Below are 19,858 nucleotides of genomic sequence, written 5' to 3'. Positions count from 1 at the left end.
GAGAGTAACTCTGACTTGTCACTCCTGGGTTGGAACTGAAGAGCTCTCCTTATGCTGCACGGATGATCCCTGAAAACCTCCCCTTGGCAGGAAAGAACACAATTTTAAAATAAAATGTATACTGCATGAAATAGCATGAAACTCTGGGCAACCCCTTCAACAGAGCATGAGGAGATTAAACTGGAGGCACAACATGGTCCAGAGCCCCACAAGGTGAGCTGGCAGCCAGGACAGTGAGAGGGAAGGCAGCTGGCAGGCAACCTGCCCACAGCCTGGCAGGCTGATAGCTGCAGTGGGTAATCTGCATGCATGTGGGGAGTCTCACAGACCTCTTCAGACTTTGAATACAGATTGCTTGCACTGGACAAACTTGCTGGATAAATTTACTGATATTTCTTTCCCAAAAGTTGTTTTTAAGTAAAGAAGTGCCCAGAATTATTTGAGTAAATGTTTCTAGCAGGAGGTAAATTCAATTTGCTGTAGGTCAAAATATTATGCAGATTCCCATCTGCTTTTGTGCAATGGAAAAAAATAGTTCCAGATTATTAATCTATTCACAGTGCCACTCAGTTGTTCTTTTTGATTGATGACAAGTGTTTTTGACATTAATATCCTGGTTCTTAGATTCTGTTAGTGTTGTGGGTAAGTATTTGCAGAAAACAAAACAAAAGTCTAGTTGAGAACAGATGCCCTAATTCTAATGGAAGAATTTCACACCAACTCCTTAAAGCCGTCTTCTGAACCCATAGGAACTCTTCCAGTATGTTTCACAGTTTCTCTGTCTCTTTGGCATACTGTGCATCAGAGACGTAAGTTTTTAGTTGCCCTGTCAGGCTTTCTCTCCTTTTTCCTGATTGTCACCACTCCTCACAGTCTGTGATGATCCTGGTCTTGGAGCAGCTATCTTACCCACAGGAAATCAGCATATATTGTTCAATAACTCAGCCAAGAGCAATTGTGGAACATGGAAAAGCAGTACAGATGTATCGCTAAGCTGCCAGATAAGAAGCTTATATTTAAACAGACAATAAAATTTCATTTTACTTCTCTAGGCACGGAGTCACACTAACATTAACCTGACAGTGGCAAAGTCTGTTAAGGGCCTGTCCAGCTTCCACTGGAGTCAATGGCAAAGTCATACTGGATGCAGGGCCAGCTCTTCCTCTGCCTGGTGATGTCTATTATAATAAACTGCATTTATGGGAATCCATTTCCTTACAGTTAAAAATATTCAACACAAAACTCCAGCAAGCAGTCCTTCCATTGTGGATCTATAGCCAGGGCATTTTCTAACACCTGCTAAATTCACCATATTCTGCTGAGGAAGAGACTTAATGAATCACTGTTTAAACTAATCTTCAAAAAGTATGGCCTATTACCTTCCTCCTAAGTTCCTATGTGCTAGTAGTTTGTGAAGTCAGCATCTCCTATTTGCATATTTTCTATATTAATATTTCACTATAACTTAATTTAAAAATCATATTAAATTAAACTAGTCATGTCATAAGTCAGGTTGGAAATACCTGTTGCCTTTCTGACACTAACCTCTCTGTTCAAGCATGGCACTATGTGGAAAGTCCCTCTGTGCAAACAGTGCTCTTTGTCATTTTCTAAATAGCACTCTTTTTGAAAGGGCTTTAAAAATTTCCCAGACGTAATTTCAGGCATTGGCCAATACTGATATTTCAGATCCACCCTGTGCTTCAGTCTCTGTTTAAAATCTCCATGGGACTTTCTATAAAGGCACTGGTCTTCCCCTGCAACCTTTGCCAAAATTTCGCCTTTTCCATTATATCACCTGTGGATGCAGTGAAATAAGAATCCAAGTGCCTCCTGTCCTGAAAGAGTCTGTCTACTCCTTCCCAAAGCAGTAATTGCTGAGCCTTGCGTTTATTATTACTGAAAAAGGGAAACTAATATCTGTGTTAGAGTGTTTTTAACCATGATCACCTAAGAACATGCAGTTGTGTGTTTTTTCAAAGAAGATGTTTGCTACTTATATGTAAATAAATTTCCACATTTTGACATCTCACTCAGAATACAGTAATTACATTGAGTACATAATAAAAATCTTAAACTGAGCTTGATGATTTTGTCAGAGTGCTAAGTGCTGATTGTAGTTGGATAAAGGGATGTGTCTACTATAGCTCAACTTTCTTTGTGCATGAAGACATGGGGAAATCCTAATAAAGAGGCAACTGGTAAATGTTCAATATGTTTAATACGTTGCTGCCTCATTTGGAGAACAAAGAGTTGCCTGTTTCATACTACTGGCTTGGACAAAGGCAGGGCATGGAAACGTGTAATCTGCATTTTCTGAATAGTCAAGATGCACAAAGATGATTTCATCTCTCTAACTCTTTTATGTTGGCATCTTAGTAAAATGGGAAAAAAGTAATTTAAAGTTTTGGGTTTTTTTTGCTAAAATCCAGAATCAGGATCAGAAATATTCACAGTTCTGTTGTGTTTGTAATGCAACGTGAAGCATTGGTCTAATCTAGACACAGGACTACCACTCTAGAGTGTAAAATTGAACTAATCTTTTAAATAAGTTTAAAATTACTACTCCTACCTCTGAGAGTTAGTCTAATAAACTGATGAATATGTAAGAGTTTCTGACACCCAATGAGAAATCCAACAGTACAAAAAGAATGAAAGGATCAAAGGAAGAGAGCCTAATTCTTCTCAGGAAGCTGCTCCTGCTAATGTGATGAGGAAACTCCTGCTGTGAACTGTGTCACTTCCATCATGTGGGACCACTTTGTGAGACCTTGTCATTTTGTAGCTTTGGAAAATAACTGAAAAATGAATTTTCCTGGCAGTTTCGACAACGAAATATGTTTTACTTTATGTTATAGTGATTGGTCTGACAGTCTTTCTGTAAATAATTCATACAAAAACTCATAACATATGACTATGCAATTCAGGTCCAGAAATGTGCACCTGTGACAGTGGCAACATAGAGAACTAAGTACTCATTGCAATGGACTTCTCTGGGCAGTTCTAGTTAAATATGCCCTACATTTACTTAATTTTTAAAGAAGAGAAAGAATGATCTAATGTTGGTGTGCACCTTATCTATTAATAGTCTGTTAGGTAACAGACTATTGCCTTTTGGCAAGTTTAATTTTTCTGACAGTGGTGAAAAACAGTTAAACATCAAAAAATGGGACATGTGCTATTATGTTATACAAGAGCTAGCACCTTCCATTAGCGTTCCTGTTTTTTCTCTGAATGTATTACTTTGTGGTGTTCTCACCTCCAGGCGTGGGAATGTCTCATCTTTCTGACCTGAAAAGGGTCCTGTGTGCTTGAATGCATATTTGCTTTTCTCCTTAAACCAGAAGATATTAATACCTGGTCCCGGTGGAGGTGCTAGTGTTGAGCCAAGAGTGTGAGGTTTCTTATTTGGGGAAATGGCTTCCCCCTTTTCTGGCCCAGCTCTGCAGTGCAACTCTGGTCCCTCTCTCCTTCTCCTCGCTTACCTCCTTCTTCCCACAGCAGGTGTTTGCTTTTTCTTTCTCAGTTCGAGGCCTCTTTTGAATTAACTTCTGTTCTCCACCACTTTTACACAAAAGTGTCCCTAAGGCCCTTGATTTTCTGAACCCTTCTAGAGATTTTCAGCGTGAATGTCTGTGTGGCAAATGTAGAAATTAGGGCAGTTATGAGGCCGCATATCCCAAATCGGACAGCTAGAGGCTGGATGGGGAAAGGCCACTGCGACGCTCCCTGCCCAGGAGCACAGAGTACAGGGTGCAAGGGCCAGGCACCTGCACCCCACATGCTCCTTGTGGGAGCCAGGTCCCGAGCCAGCCCCTGTCTCTGCTGTGTGAGGAGCTCCTTGCCCAATGCTCACCAGCATCAGCTTCACCTGGGCATCCTCAACCCCACCCCGCGGGGAGACCAGGGGAGTTTGCAAGGGGAGCCCGGAGCTCTTCTGTCTATGTGGCAAGGCTGGGGGAGCCAGAGCTGCTTGTGCAAGGGAGACGGGCCAGTCTTGCGCAGGAGGAGGGATGCAAGCACAGGAGGAGGAAGGGATGCCTGTAGGGAGAAGGGATGCTTGCTTGAAGGAAAGTTGTACACAGGGGAAGAATAAGGGATGGTTGCGGGGCAGGAGGGATGCGTACACGGGAGGTGGGATGCACGTAGGGCAGGAGGAGGGATGCACGCAGGACACGAGGGACGCAGGCAGGGGCAGGCAGGGGAAGGCAGGGCAGAGCAGCCCGGCGGGGACGGGGGCACGCCCTGGCTGGGTCCGCAGCTCCTCCCTCACCCTGAGTGACTCCGCGCTCGCCCATTCGCAGCGCGGGGACAACGTGATGTGCAGGCGGGCGGTCCAATCCGGCCGGGGCGGTGGGGCTGGGGCGCGCCGAGCGCGGGCAGCAGGGCTGGACTGGCACGGCGGGACGGCTCGGAACGGCACGGAGCGAGCGGTGAGTGCTCTCGGGGCTCTTCCAGCGCGGCTACAACTTGGGGAAAGTTTGCCACCGCTCTCCCCGCCGCCTGGACGTGCCGCCCGCCCGCGCGGAGCATCCCGGCTGCGGCGGCGGCGGGAGCGGGAGCGGAGGAGGCGCCGACCGGCCCGGGGGCTCCGCGGGGCCCGACCCGGCCCTCGCTGCCGCCCGGCCCCGGTCCCGACCAGCCGTGTCCCCGGCGGGGTCCCAGGGCGGCGGGGCGGGCGCGGAGCCCGGGAGTGTCGGTGCCCGCCGGGACGTGGAGGACGCGTCCGCCGGGCGCGCTCCTGCCGCCGCTTCCAGCCTCCCCGCGGCGATGAAAAGGCACTTGTCTGATTCATCCCCCTGGAAAAGTTCACCCCGGGGCTGAGCCGGGGCGGGCCCAGCGCGGGGGATGCTCTGCCCGGGGCCGGGCCGTGGCTCCGCGCTGGGATGGAGCCCTGGCTCCTGCAAACTTGGGGCTTTGTGCGAGTTGGGGGAAGCAGAGCCCGGCCGAGGGGCGGGGAGGTGCCGCTTCCCGCTGCGGGTTCCCGCAGGGCTGCACTGAAAAGGGGTTCGGTTTGCGCTTAACTTTTATCTTTTGTTCAGGGTAGTATTCCCGAAGCAGAAGAAGTGAGGAAATGGGGGCGACTTCTCGTCTAATAGAAGCGGGGTGTAATAAATTGACCTCATGGGACAGCTGTATGAGTTTATTTTTATGCATCTCTAATTTGGACTGGGAGAGGAAGTGTCACCCTGCTCCCCCTAACAATGGCTTCTTGTTGGGAGCCTGAGGAGGGGAAGGGAAAGGGAAGAGCAGGGAATTTTTCAGGAGGTAAAGCTTCAGACTTCTTTTTCTTAGAAAAGGCTGGGGCACTCTGACTCTGGCTATAAGTATTCTGATGGATAGTATCAAATCCCAGTGCTCACAGAGGTAACAGACTCTGCAGTCATAACTATGCTACAGTTTTAAGTTTTTATCTAAGTAGGTCTGAGACATGTGCGTGGGAACCGACTTCCTTGGGACAGCCTGCATGTGTCTGCTCTGTAAGAGCATCTGTACCTTCAAGCAGGGCATCCCTTGTACTCATAGATTTCTTTTCAGGAGAGCTGCTGGTATAGCTCCGAGCAAATGCCATCAAATCAGCCTCTGAGGTTGTTATTGCTGTTACACAATTCCAGTGGAATGTGAGAGCTGGGCTTCCTGTTTTTGGTCAATCTGTAGAAGAGACTATAAAAGATAATAGATATCTCAGATAAATTGCTTTTACATGAAAACTTGGAGCCATTGTTCCACCAGTAACACTTGTGACTTCTCCAGTGAGCCTGGTAACCTGAGAAACTCCTTAATGCTGGGAGACTTGCTCAGAGTGACTTTAAAGACAACAGCTGGAACCTGGATATAAAGAGGGAATAGTTACGAAGATCAACATGTGTTAGTGCTGTGCATAATGATGTATAGAAATTCAATCTGTTTTGAAAAGAAGTCTTGTGCAAAGAGGAGCTGCTGGTAGTTTGTAAGTGGAGAACAGTGATTCAGGGGGATTAGTGGACACAGGGCAAGTCCCCTGGGTGCAATATTCTGCAGCTGATTTTTGCCCTGGGGGTGTTTGATGGCCTTATGTGTGGGGTGTGTGCACGTAGAGACTTTAAATTCCAAATCTGCTGTTTTGCATCTCAATAACTTAAAAAAAAAGCCATAAAATAATTTACTAAGAGAAATATTTTCGAAACACTACTGTTATCACAGCCTGTTAATCTTGCCAAAGGTTTAACAATTTGAGGATGTAGCTTGGTTGTAACCAAGCTCCTTTGAAGGAATTTTCTGCTTGTGAAAGATGAATTACTCATTCTTTGTCTGAGTTAAGAGATTGTAATGTGATTATTAAACTCAGTTACTCAGTGCTAGATATAAAGAATTATGTTCAACTGGGGTCTTTGTTCGCTTATCAAAGTTAATCTGATTAAGTTTCCCCTCCTATAAAATAGGCAAACATCTCCCCAGATTAAAGAATGCCCAAAACTTCAGAAACCTATTTACTAGTTTTTGCTAGATTAGCTTCACAGTGGACAGGGCTCTGGGGACTGATGACTTCATTAGGTATTTGGCTGATGGATGCTTGGAATTGCGATAAATGCAGAGGAACCCCTTCCCCTGGGGCTCCCTTACTGACTTCTCTGTTCCGGGTTTCAATTGTTGTGAGATTAAGGTGGTGAGTGAAGGAGTTGCAGCCTTGTTAAATGGGTTTGCTGCTGAATCCACTCATGCGGGATCTTCTAGTAACTCTTTCCTGTGTTTACTTGGCTTTCTAGTGCAGCAACTTAACTGGCTTAGGAGAAGCAGAAAGACAACAGTTTTGACTTGAAGGAAGCAAAGGAAAATGCTGCTCAGTGATCGATCGGAAAGGATGTTAGGCACCCTGATTCAGTAGTTGTGCTTAAGCAGCTGCTGGTGATTTAAGTGATCTGTGTGCCTTGTGAATAGCTTTATAGGTAAACTGCATGCCTTTCGTGCAGTAAAACTGCAAATGCTCCACTTGGAGCATCAGTACAGGAGTTGCGTTTTTGACAGTGTCTATAGTGTAATGCATCAGGAGCCGAGAAATGCTTTTCTTTTAAGTGATTGGCAGTGAGTTTAGGGAGGGTGTGCCCACCACAGATATTGTAATCGATTTCCTTATCCAAGTAGGTGGTGTGATCAGTAGCTCATTCAGCACCTGAGGTTGTCTTGATGGTGATACTTAAGGTGGTGTTAATTTGTTTGGTGACGTGTCCCAACACACAGATAGTGTTCTTGGTAATCTATTTTACATAGTATTAAATAATAGGTGGTGAAACACAAAGGGACTGTGTTTTCAACAGAGTCAAAGGCCAAGTAAATTCTGCTTTATATAAAAAATTTCAGTGTGGTATTTTTCTTCTTTGTATTTGGGGTTTGTTTGTTTGTTTGTTTTTAAGTTACAATGTTTTGCATCTTTTCAGGACGCTTGTCCCTCTTTAGATACAGGCCTGTTAGCTTCATTCTTCTTGCACGTGAACTGCCTGTGGCAGAGGAGATGATGGAAAAGCAGCATCAACCCTGCTTGCATTATTCCAGCACAGGTTTTGTACAGATCCATCGGTGCCCTACAAAGCACAGTCCCAGCTCTCTAATGGTGTTCACAAGGGCAGCTCTTGACCTGCCACGCTGGGAGGCAGGTTAACCCTGTGCAGGGACGCTGGGATGCTTCTGATTGTGAAGAGAGTGGAAAGCAGAAGTGAGGATGGAAGGAGGGAGATGCCACTGCTACAGTGTTGCTTTGCAGTTTGCTGAGGGTTGGACAGGTGAAATTCTGTGCGGCTACAACTTGGTTTTTATCTGTGCCACGTAGTAGCAATTTGCAGCAAAAGAAACATGATATAAAAGGTGGGTTTGTTCAGGCTTTGACTATTACCTTTGCTCCATGTATATTAAAGCAGTAATTCAGCATAAAAAAGCAAATTCTCGTCTCTTGGGGCCAGCTGTTTAAACATGACTGACAAGCTATCGAGCTGCATGGTGCAATAACAGATATTAATTTTTAACTTATTAGTTACTACTGAGAAGTTCTTTGGGAATAGCCACAATACAATGTGTTAATGTTTATTAACTAGTTGCTGACCTTTGCATATTCAGTACTTTTTGAAATAAGTACTAGTGTGCATTAATTAATCTGTGTATCTTTTTGGACGTGTAGCTCATGGAGTAATTAAAATTGCTAATTACGTCAAAAAAGCCACACATGAATTCAGAAACTCCTACCAACAGATGTGTGAAAAGTAGAATTAAATACTGAATTAAAAAAGTTTACCAAACAACCTTAATGACTATAACATTTCTGAATATCTTTTTCTTTTCAAACACATTGCAAAACCGAGACCAGCTCTTTCAATGAGGGTGATGCAAGGTTGAATTAAATCAGTATTTGTTGGGTTACTGCAATGAATATCACAACATCACTTATTCCTGGTCCCCAGACCCCTTGATAGGCATCTGTTGACATCTTTGCACGTACATTCCTGTTGGCATTTTGGGAATTGGTTTGTTGCACAAGCAGCAGTGGTTGTGTTTGTGGCAGAGCTCTGCCTGGAGCACTGCTGGTAGGGGAGGGCATAAAAAGGACCGTTTCCCCTCTGATCATCCCAGGGAGTTGCTCAGGCTCTAATGCAGAATCATCTATTCCTGCTTGCACCATTAAAGCCCTTTCCAGCTTGGAGGTACCTGCTACTCTTGTTGCTAGTAGATGAGTAGGTGGGAAGCGTGAGAGGTGAAGGCCATTGGGTGGTGGTCCAGCATCTGGGCTCTGGGTGCTGTGGCTGGGAGAAATGATGCTAACTGTCCATCATGGAGGTCCTGTGAGCTGCAGCAGCTGACAGTGACTGGGCAGCTGTAATCACTTTCAGCCATGTGACTGCTGGTCATGAATGAACTACTGTTGTGTCCCCTGCTCCATACACAGGGGTTTGGGTGTACTGTCTCTCTCGGATTTACTGAATGGCAGGAAACTAAAAATAGCTATCTCCAATGTGGTCTGTGCTGAGAGTGGGTATGGGGTGAGTGGTGCTTAGACACAACAGCATTTAGTACAATGCTAAATAAACAAAACCTACGTTCTGGGGACCTCACTGCCACTGTCCAAGCTTGCTTGGCCCCGGCAGATGAACCTCAGGATTAAAGGGTGGGCTCAGTTCAGCACACGCTGAGTCTCACCTAAAAAATCCACTGCGCAGGCTCGAAGGGTTAATGACCTTTCCCAAATCTTCGCTCGCGAAGACTGGCCATTATTATTATTTAGTACAGCTTCAGTCTTAGCAGCTGCCTGCTTTGTGCTCTTCAGTGCTGAAGCTGTAGGTGCTAGGTTGGTCTTGCCTGTCCATCCTTGCTAGTGTCTGCTGCCCTGGATGTTCTTCTGCCTCTAGGTCAGGTTTCTCTGAAGTGGAGACTTGGATAACACCTCTCTGTCACATGCTGTAAGATTCAATTGGAGCACTGCAGCACAGTCTGTGAGAAGTCTCCTGGTTTCTCAAGTGAAGGGATGGGTTAGATGTAGATTTCCTCAGTTTTACCTGGGTGGTTTTGCCCACACTGTGCCATCAACATGGATAAAGGGAATTCCAGCTGTCAGAAATCCTTCTGCCTTGTCTTTCTGTGCTGCAGTCCCCAGGCCCACCCCATCTCCTTTGGCACATGGCACCAGTACACCTGGGTGGGTGTGCTGCAGCACTGGGGATGTGCTGCATGGGGAGGGTGATGGAGGCCCACCCTTTTCACTGATGATAAGGAGATGATTTGATTACAGCCAAAAGATGGGACTCATGTGTTGGTGGCTGAAGAGCCCAACATGGGCAGCAGGTGCTGTGTTTGAGATTTTGGATATTTGGTTCCTGTGTGATTTGCCAGCCATGGCAAGAGCAACCGGTCTCCTTGTACAAGCTGAGCAAGAAAATGGGGTGAATCAATGGAGCTGGAACACAGAAGTCTCCACCTAATAGGGGTGGAGAGTGGGGTGGGAAGAGAAGACATGCCCATCTGCACTCTGCTAGTACCACACTTTGATTTGGAGGTGGTGCCACTGGAGGTAATAGAGCTCTTCCCTGTGGTGGGCATGTGTGATGTCAGTGCTGCTGACCAACAGCTGCCCTGACAGCAGGACTGCCTATTTGCCCTGGTCCACCCTCTCCCAGCAGCTCTGTTCCCATCAGGGGTGTGGACCTCCCTGGACAGGGTGCTCAGCTGTGGTGGCCAGCAAGGCAAGACCACTCAGTCACTGTGGCATCTGCTGGTCTCTTGGGAATTTATAATCTGTTGGCTTTTTTTGGTAATAGATTAAAAATGCCAAGAATGATAAGCAAGTCCTGTCTGGCCTGCTTGGAGGAATTATATCACGTGTGCTCCTCTAACAGCTAGGGTTTCACATCTGGGTTTTGTGGGTTAACGCCTGGGCTATTCAAAGCTTGTTTTGTCACTGGGTTGTGAATGGCATGATGATGAAGAGGCAGCTTCCCAGTCTGAAGGAGAGTTGTTATCAGCAGAGATGGAGCTTTGGACAGTTATTCTTTCCCTTTTGTTTGTTTTGCCGGTTGATTCCTCTTAGTTTATCTCTACCTTTCAGCATCTGTGAGCCACATGGCTGACCACTGCCTATGGAAATGGAGCATCCTTGGCAGGTGGGCTTGCCTTAGGTCCCCTTCCTTGTGTCCCCCTGTGCTGGCTGGTCCATATTGACACCCTGTGTTGTGGTGCAATGTGCACATTCCTGGGGGTGAATTGGCTCTTCCTGCAACATCCAGACATCACAGCCCCAAGGGCTGTGGTGGCCTGTGTACTACTAACATTTGGGAGTCAGTATGGAAGAAATAAAATAATTATTGATTTGACATGCTTCTGAGGATGTGGGGAGCTGGACAACTGTCTGAAATGGGAAGCTCTGGTTAGGACTGCTGCCGATTGCTCATGTCAATCCATATGGGCCATATGCTTCTAACCAGTCTCCTTGTCTCATTTCCTTCTCTGAAATGCTTACAGCTGTTTTTCCTGCCTCTTCAGTAGGTTTTTTGTTCCTGTAAAAAGAGTGACGGCTCACAGATGCTGCTGGAAGTCCCCACTGCATAGCTGGGAAGAGAGACTATTACTGTGATCTTCAAGGGAAGATAAAGTGTAGTGTCTCTGCAGGAGGCCCAATTACTGCTGTTTTGAAGTAAGCTTTTTTGTTTTTTCTTTTTAAAGCTGAAAATAGATTTCACTGTCTCATTCGCTGTTTCCTCATCACATACTGCCCTTAGTGATGGAAGTGAGAGAACAGGGAGTTGATGAGGTCACTTATAGGTAGAACAAGGAAGGATGAAGTGATATTGGCAGTGATCATGTGTGTTGAGGTGTTCGATAGTCAGTTATGCTGCTACGCATCTAAAACCTGGGTCAAACTTCGGTGTTGCTTAGATGTTGGCTTTTTCTCTAAAGAAGTCTGTGGCTGAAATGATAGCAGTGCTTGAGGTTCATCGTTGCTGGTCCTGCAGTTATGTACCATCTCTTGTGTTCTCCCCTTTTTGCATTCTGCCAAGAGAAGTAATTGCAGACCTCTGTAGTTGGGTTAATGATCCAGCCCTGGTCAGGTGAAGAAGGAGCTCTATAGATGCTGATGCCTATGCAAGTGTTTCACAGTTTATGGATGGATGGGAAAGGGCCATCTGAAGACAGTGAGAGAAGCTCTCTGTACTCACTTTTAGACAAATGACCTGTGTACTGCAAGGAAGGTAGGGTTAATGTGCCAAAGTAAATGGCTGTGTTGACTTGGCTTGAATGCCAAATCAGGACAGTGCCTGTAGCAAATGAAACCTAGTTGTGTGTTTAGGTCTGAAGTCTATGTGATCTTGGGTTCATTTAGATGCTGAGAGTACAAAAAATCTCTGCTTTTAATGGCTTGGTTTCCTGCTGGCCATAAACCTAAATAAACAAAACTTCTCTTATTTTCCAATCCTCTGATTTGACTTTTTTGCAGTCCCAACTGCACAAAACAACAAGGTGTCCCAACAGTTGTTTTATTGGTATTGGAGATAGGAAACCTGGTATAGGATCCCTGTGGTATGTCCATGGCTGGTGACTGTTTTCTTGCCTCATCCTCCCAAGGCTCTCATTGTTGTGTGAGGAGCCATGGATTGGCTTTTCCTTCTGCACAAAATACACTGGGGCTGTACTCTCCTCAGGCTATGTTGTAAATTATACTTTATAATCTACTGTAGGAAATGGAAAAGAAAGTAAATCTGATTTGTGTTCTTTTAGAGCCCTGTTCTTTAGACCAAAATACACAGGATAAGTCTGGCCCTTCCCTCTATTCACTTTTCATAGCCTCCTTTGTTTTTAATTTATATATCTTCTTATTCTAAATTCCTCCCATCCCCAAAATAGAACAGACATCAGCCTGCAAGCAAAGATTGCCAGGCATTGGTCTTGTGGATTATAGTGGCTTTTTGGCCTCGTTGGAGACTGAGCCCCACCCTACGTAGGCTTGGATTAAAAATAGTCTTCCTTTTCATCAAGTTGAAAACTCTGCACAACACATCTATGTCTTGGTTTCTGGGGTATTGGCAGCCATGGAAGCCCTTCAGCTATAAAATACCTCGGAAAATTTGTTTCTGCTAATTCTTCCAAAAGTGCAAAGGTGACTGGTGTTGGGAAGGTGCAGAGCCAGATGTCTGACTGCCAGTCACATTGTTATCGTAGATGTTATTGTAGTTTTAGCCATGCTTCTTGAAGGACCTGAAAGAGTTGAAAACTGTAGACCACAGCCTATACATTAGGCTGCCACTTTAAGAATGTCTCTAATTAAGCACTGGGGGGAAGTCCAATGGCCAGGAGACTGCTCCTGCCCCACAGCCTCTAGCTCAGTCCTGTCTGTTCAGACCTGAGCTGCACACTCCTTCCTCCTCTTATAAAACAGAAAAAAACATCAAGGGCAAGAGGTTGGCTGGTATCTGGTGTGGTGATCTCATTCCCCCACTGCCTATTGGAAAAGCTAAGCCTCAAACCCAAGCTTCTCAGGCAAGTCTGAGTGGTTGGCTGTGGGATAGCAGAGGGAAGATCCAAGTGTCTCCTTGCGCTGGGCATCTGTTCTCTACCTCATGAACCTCAACTGTTGACTTCTGGTGTGGTTTAATTTGTTTTCCACTGTCTTTGGCCACGCTTGGTGAGGCAGTGAGTCGTTTTACAGGGTGGTAGCAAATGCCAGCCTCTTGCAGGCTCCTGCCTGCTCCGTGGGGGAAGGCAGGATGCGGCTGATCTGGGATGTGGAAGCAGGCGGTGCTCCCTAGCAATTCCTCCAGCTTAACCATAAGCCTTTATGGTTGTTTAGGGCAGGGGTGGGAGTAAATGAGCAGGGGAGTGTGATGGGAGGAGGGCAGGGAGACTCTGCCCATTGCCTGTTCGTGGCTGTTTATGACTAGTGTGCTCTGTGGGCCTGGTTTACGTGACCTTGTCGATCAAAGGTCTCTCTGTAATGAGAGAAAATGCCTTTTTCTTTTCAGTTTTTGTAGACTCTGCCTTGGCCTGTTCTGTTTCTTGTTCTTTTATTCTAGACTAGATAGACTGTAAAAAAACCTTAAAAATGTGAAATATTGTGTCTCATAAAACCTTTGTAAACAGTCCCGAAACTGGCTGTAGAAGGACACTAGAAGGATTTTATTTCCCCCAAAGCCTAGGGACGAGCTTTCAGAGCCTTTGTCTAACTCGATTGCATGTTTATACTGTAATTGAGAGTCAAGGGGCTACTTGTTCATATCTCAGATTCTTAAAGTACAAAAACTGACTCCTGCAGTTATGTCTTTACTACAGACTTTTTTTTTTCTAGAGGAAACTGAATTTTGTTTGAAAAAAATGTTTGAAAAAATTGTATCAATACAGAAACTTACACAAGGCAAAGTGAGCTGCTGCCCACTGCAGGGTCAGGTCAAGACAATGAAAAACACCAACTTGGGAAAAAACATAAAGAAGAAAAAACTCATGATCTGGTAGATGAGACAGGCTGAGTAACATCAGAAATACTGCTGGCTTGTATCAGTGTTTCCTGTGTCAGCTGCTGAATGGGGCTGTGGTTTGGGGAGATGCTGTGTGTTTTGGGGGGTGTCGGTGACTGCTGGAGTGGTCTCACCTCTGGCAATAGGTAATCCTGCCCCTGACCTGTGTCCTGTTAGTGCAGCTTCTGCCAGAGTTTTGTGTGCTAGAACTGCTTCTGCTGCCTTGGTTCCAGATGAAATGGAGACTGTCTTGTTGGGGGGGGGAAAAAAAAAAGAATTGATTGCAGCATTCTAGGGACATCCCCTTGGATTGCTACTGAAATTGTTGTGTTTCTTGTGGTGGAGGAAAAAGAAGCTTAAGAATAATCACCTCTGTTCTCCCATGCTTTTTCTTTTTCTTTCTTTCCTGAAGATCAACGTATGAAAAATATTTTGTCACTAGAAGGACATACAGGCACATTGAGTGCATGTGATTCTGCACTCAATTTATATCTGTGTGGCTTACTTTTTGCCAATATGTTAGGGATTAAATTAGGACTCTCCAGAGCTGAGTGCACAAGAAGTTTGAAATGCAAGTTGAAGACCTTGCATAATAGACACTTGTACCCTGTCTGGATTGGATGGAAGGGGATGTGCAGTGGGTTGTTACTGAAACAAGTTTGCACAGTCACCTGTGTGCCATTTCCATGTTCTTCCCTGTCTGTTGTGTTATCTGAAAGTTATAGCTGAAGTCCTTCTTTTCTATATGCTCATTCCCTCAAAGAATCTTTGCAGCTTGGCATCCCAGGAGCTGACTGGGTGAGTGAGATGGGATCCTGTTCTGCATGCTGGGAGTACCACATAACACTCTGCATTGTCAGTGCCAGAAATAGTGGTTGTGAGTGATGCAGTTCGTGTCAAGATGGAGTGGAGAGATGAGTAGTTTTGCTTTATGGGAGCATCCCACCTATGGTGGACCCATTAACTTCCAACAGAAACTGGAGACTGGAGCACTTTGGGTTACCATGTTCATAGCAATGCATGTGCCTCTTCCTAAATTTGATCAGATTTGAGGTTTTTTTAATGTTTGTATTGGTCTTTGCCTCAGTGATGTTGCTGGTGCATTTGGTACTGTCCCTGGTGGCAGAAGTCTATGTACCAGGACTTCTGCTCCATGGACTGTGCTCAAAATAACAGGGAAGGGGATTGCTGATCTGCTTCTTCTGCCGTCTCTCCAGAGCTACAAGGTAGAAGAGTGTCTTGCTCTCCTTTCACAAACAGTAGGACTGAACTTGCTGCCTTTGACTCTGCCCTGCCGGGAAGGATGGAAATGGTGAATGAGGTCCCATGTGTTTTCACAGTCTCTGTCCCTGTTTTCACGGCAGAGCTCGGCACAGCCCCTTTCAGCAGAGGAACTGCTGGGCAAGCACCAAAGTTTTCAGAGTGCCCAGGACAGTACTAACCAAGTGGAAACTTGAATTCAAGCTACCAATCCCATTCATATTTTGTGAGGCAGTGCTTCAGCTGGGTCACCTACTAAATGGTGTCTGAAAGATCATAAATTCTGGGTCCTTGTTTATGCTGCCATTGCAATCTCGTGCTTCTTCCTGCTAATCAGCCAGGAAGGGTCTGTGGAGCGTTGTTTGGGTTTGGAGCAGGGCTGTGGTTTTGAGATTCCAGGATGCTGAGTCTTGTCCCAGGGACAGGCTTGGATGCTCTCCTGCCTTGGAGCCTGTGCAGCAGGACATTAATGAGCCGGCTGATACTCCAGCCCATCCCTGTTTTCCTTGGGTTAAAACAATATTTACCTTCTGCTCTAACTGTCAAGCAGCTGCAGTGCTGTGGTGGTGTATATACACGCATATATATTCTCCTATAAATCCTTTAGTTAAACATTTCCTTGACCCAGCGTAGAATAAGGTGCTTGTCTCCAGCTGGTCACAGAAACAAAGGAAGTGAGTTCCAAAACAATATTGCAATTAAGCTGTTTCTTCCTGAATTTCGCACAAAATGTTTGGCCTCCGAGAACGCATTGTGAGGGCTTTATTTTAGGGAATACATAGGGTGTTGTAGGTGCATATAAAGGTTTATGATTGCTATTCTGCAGGCATTCAGGGAGAAGGTTGGCCCCTGCTTTTAAGAACTGTTTCTGAGATAGCAACATTCTGAAGGTCAGTAGAGAACAAATGGAAATACATTTACAAAAGCATTCATTTTCCTCAGTGCTCCTGGAAGTAATAAGCAAGTTTCTGAATCCTCACTTAGGTAGAATTCACCTTTCTATTAGGAGAGAAGGGAAACTGGGCCTTCTGAAAACTGAAAACATTTTGAATAAGCAGCCTTAATATCTGACCTAAACTTTAGCCTGTTCCTTTCTGCACTGTTTGGCCAAGGTTGAGACTAAGCTTTCCTTGGGGATATGGATGGGAGGTTCCAGTGCAATCATACCCCTGCCCTTCTGTTGCCCACTCCTCTGTAATGTTCTCGTTGATCTAATTTCCAGCTGGGCTCTTGCCACTGTTTTATATAAACCAAATGCTCAAGCAAAAGCAGCACAGTCAGACTTCTTGTTGAAAAGCTGAAAAACTTACACTGCTTCTGCCCAGCTAAGAAGCTCCTGGAAGTTACTGAAGCTGCACTGGATGGATGGTTGTGGCAGTGCCCATCCTACTTTAGTTATATCCATCACTAAGGACAACAACTTTTGTGTTTCCCTCGCTTCCTCCCCATTCTCTAAGTAGTATGTACCCTTTTTCTGCATTACATAGGGTTATTTTTGTTGGTCCCTTTGCTCCCTGTGTTCTGAAGGCCTATATAAAAAAAGATTTGGGAAGCCATGAAATGGAGTAAGATTCTGCCCTGTGTGAATGGCCTTGGAACCCCATGTTGTGCAAGAGCCTTTACAACCAGTACCAGTCAATGATTCACTTTAGCAATTAAGGCTTTGTGCGTTGGGTTGATATCAACCTGGCACATAGCTAGGCATTGCACTTTCTTTTAGTGCATTGCCCTTTCACATGTAACTCTCACAGCTCATATTCTTGCTCAGCATTTGGACCTCTTTGGTGTAATAACATGGCCTTGCTTGGTCTTGACTTTATGTAGGATTTGTAAATTTGTTTGTTTGTTTGCTTTTTTAAATTGTTAGGATGAAGGTTTTTCTTAATTCATAAAGCATTAAACTCAACAGCAACAACACACTAGAGAATATAAGAAATCTGCCATCAAAGCAAAGACTGGCTTCACAGCATAGAGATCAGTCTGCTACTAGTAGCTGTTTTTTATGGTCTGGAAAATGTGAGACAGCTTACTAATTAACAGTGTAATGAGTTGTGTTTGGTGAAGATTGCACTCTAGGGACCTGAAGGCTATGGGTGACAACTTACAGTGTATATGTGAGTGACTCTACCTCACCTTTCTACCTGTTTGAAGAGTGCAGTAGTTGTGAGAGTCCCTGAAGTTGGCCTGTCCAGCAGGTCCATCCTAAAGGAGATTTTCGGTTGGGCTCTGAGACAAAAAGAGCAGTTGGAGGGAAGCCAACAAATGCACGAGCTAAATACCAGAGAAAGCTTCAAGGTCCCTTGAGATGAGATTCTGGACTAATTCAACACAGCTGAACTCGTAGGTCCCCTTGCACAACATGAAGGGCCACGTGCCTCTGACAGGATGTCCAGACAAGATACCAGTCCCTCCTTGGAGATCCTCCCAGGCTGGGCTGGGAGTGCGGGCTGATGCCCAGGCTGGTCAGTGACTGCACCAGCAATGAAACCTTTCTGGTGGTGGGAGGTCACCTGCAGGTGGGTTGTGTGGGACTGAAGAGCCACCCAGTGGCAGTGTCCCACAGCCTCCCACTAGCCAGGAGTGGGTGCAGCAGATTGGTCTGGACAGTGGCCAGCAGTTGGCCAAATGTCTATTTGGTGGTCAGAGCAGGCTGTGACTGCAGTGGTATAACCTCTTATTGTGCATTGGTGGAGGATATTAAGTGGTTCCTGACCTCTGGTTCTTCATAATTGCCAGTCTTCCTACAGCCCATGGATTTATTTTTCAAGCCACATCCTTTTTACTGTTGTAATCTTATTTTGAAGATTACACCAATTTTATTAGTAATTTAATAGGGTGCTTCTGTAGGCAAGTCATTGGTGATGTTTGGCATTAGAGAGAGCTCTTGAAGTTGAGTTTTTGAGTCAATGTGAGGTGCAGTGCTTGGCTTTGGCAACAGTATTTAAGTTTTAATATTTAGAAAGTGAGTCTTCTCAGGGGAAAAGTCTGGCTTAAGTAGCTGCAAACTTTGCAAAGCTGTTGCTGCTGCTCGGGCTATAGAGAATTTATCACTGGCAGAAAATTAAAAGGCTTGTGACAGACTTGCATGAAAATACAAACCTCTTCTGAACAAATCTGTACTCTGTCATTTACATTGTGCTACAATTTGCAGTTAAGATTGTACTAAGGTCTTTTGACATGCAGGAAAAAAAAAGGTTTTAAGAAGCATCAAAAAACAAAGAACTATTCTCTATTCTGAGCTCCTCTAGTGTCTTATCCTTTGGCTCAGAGGAGATGTAGCAGAAAGGATGGGAAAGTGCCTCAGAACTGGTGGTGGCCTGCTCAAGCCTGAGACCTGCCTGCAGGACTGGCCAGAGCAAATCCCAAAGGCACTGCACACCCCTGCAATGTGCTGGCTTCTGCCCAGGGAAGTGTAGCACATCTGGCAACTGCTTTTCCAGTCAAAGAGCAGAAAGGGTTCCCACGTCATCTTTAGTTTCTCTCTCCCTTTACTAAAAAACCCCACCCAACACTAGACTCTCCAGGGCCCATAGTCTCAAGGGAATAACTTGTTCATTTTTTTTCCACGTATCCCTTCTCCACACCCACCTTTTTTGTCTTTTGAATTTAATAAAGTGGGTGACTCAGTACTAAATATAAAGCCTGCTTCCGGCATCATCTGCCTGTGGCTCATTTCCTGGAGCTGACATCAGTTGAAGCCTCCGATTTCCTTATGAAATAGCAAGACATGAAATATCCTTTGCACAGTGTTCTGGGCATATTTGTGGACTTCTTTGGTGACTGCATGGCTCCCTAATCTAAGCTGTGAATAACTAGCTGGTTAATTGCTAAGCTGAACACTGGTGGAGCACAGGGTATAAACTGGGTAAGCCCTCAGATCTGTTTTGCACTGGAAAATCATACTGTATTTTGCAGGCGTTTTTTAAATAAAGACTAACTTTCAGTCCCTCCTGCATATGCAAGGTTTTTATTAAATAAGCATGAGCCTGACTAATGTCTTGCTTTCTTCCAGATGACAGGCTCGCTGACAGAGCAGCTCAGGAAGCTTTTAGGGGGGAAATCTAGCAAAGATGGATCTGTTTTTTCTTTAAAAAGACTGATAAACCGAGGAGTTAAGGTCAAATGCTTGCTCCTCAGTTGTCACATCTTTGCACAGCTGTTTACATTGATGGAATGTATGCTGCCATTGGTTGCAGCTGAGGGTGAAAGCAAGAAGTGCATAAACCCTCAATTTGTATCGAAAAGCACAGGGGAGAGTGCTTCTATCTGTCTGTGCATAATGTCATTAAAATCCTTATCTTTTAAAGAGAATGTGGACAGAACTGGAGGAGGGGAGCATCTGGTGCATAGTAAATGTCATTGATCCCAGTCCAAAATGGGATGGTGGCTGGGCACTCAGATTTGCTCTCTAAAGCATGGTGGGTTTTTTCTAGTGAAGTAGACTATTTAGGTTAGCTGATTTCTATTTCAGCTCTTCATTCTTTAGTGCTTCTCCCCACTCTCTTTTTTTTTTTTTTTTTTTTTAAGGAGAGGGAATGCTCCTGAAAACGTTCAGTGTGCAGCACCAGAGCAGGCAGAGGCAGGAAGCTGAGCCACCTTTGCTGCTCTTGGAGGCCCACTGAGGTCTGCTGATACTC

General features: G+C 45.2%; 1 protein-coding gene across 3 annotated transcripts in view; it reads left to right on the top strand.

The window, feature by feature from the left end:
- The first annotated feature begins 4,334 nt into the window (after positions 1–4,334).
- The window catches only part of PLS3 (plastin 3), a 51,261-nt gene continuing 35,737 nt past the window's right edge, over positions 4,335–19,858 (top strand). The window contains exons 1-2 of one of the 3 annotated variants that reach the window (XM_017818521.1): positions 4,362–4,433; positions 10,999–11,149. The gene's annotated coding sequence lies outside the window, so the exon portion shown is untranslated. Of the gene's footprint in view, positions 4,434–10,998; positions 11,150–19,858 lie in introns of all 3 variants that reach the window. The other 2 variants (XM_017818529.1, XM_017818535.1) reach the window with 2 other exon arrangements.

Source organism: Lepidothrix coronata, unplaced genomic scaffold (genome assembly GCF_001604755.1).
Source record: "Lepidothrix coronata isolate B3197 unplaced genomic scaffold, Lepidothrix_coronata-1.0 Scaffold2, whole genome shotgun sequence".
Lineage (NCBI taxonomy): Eukaryota > Metazoa > Chordata > Aves > Passeriformes > Pipridae > Lepidothrix > Lepidothrix coronata.
The sequence above is the reverse complement of the archived record's forward strand: the minus strand, read 5'-3'. Positions and strand labels throughout refer to the sequence as shown.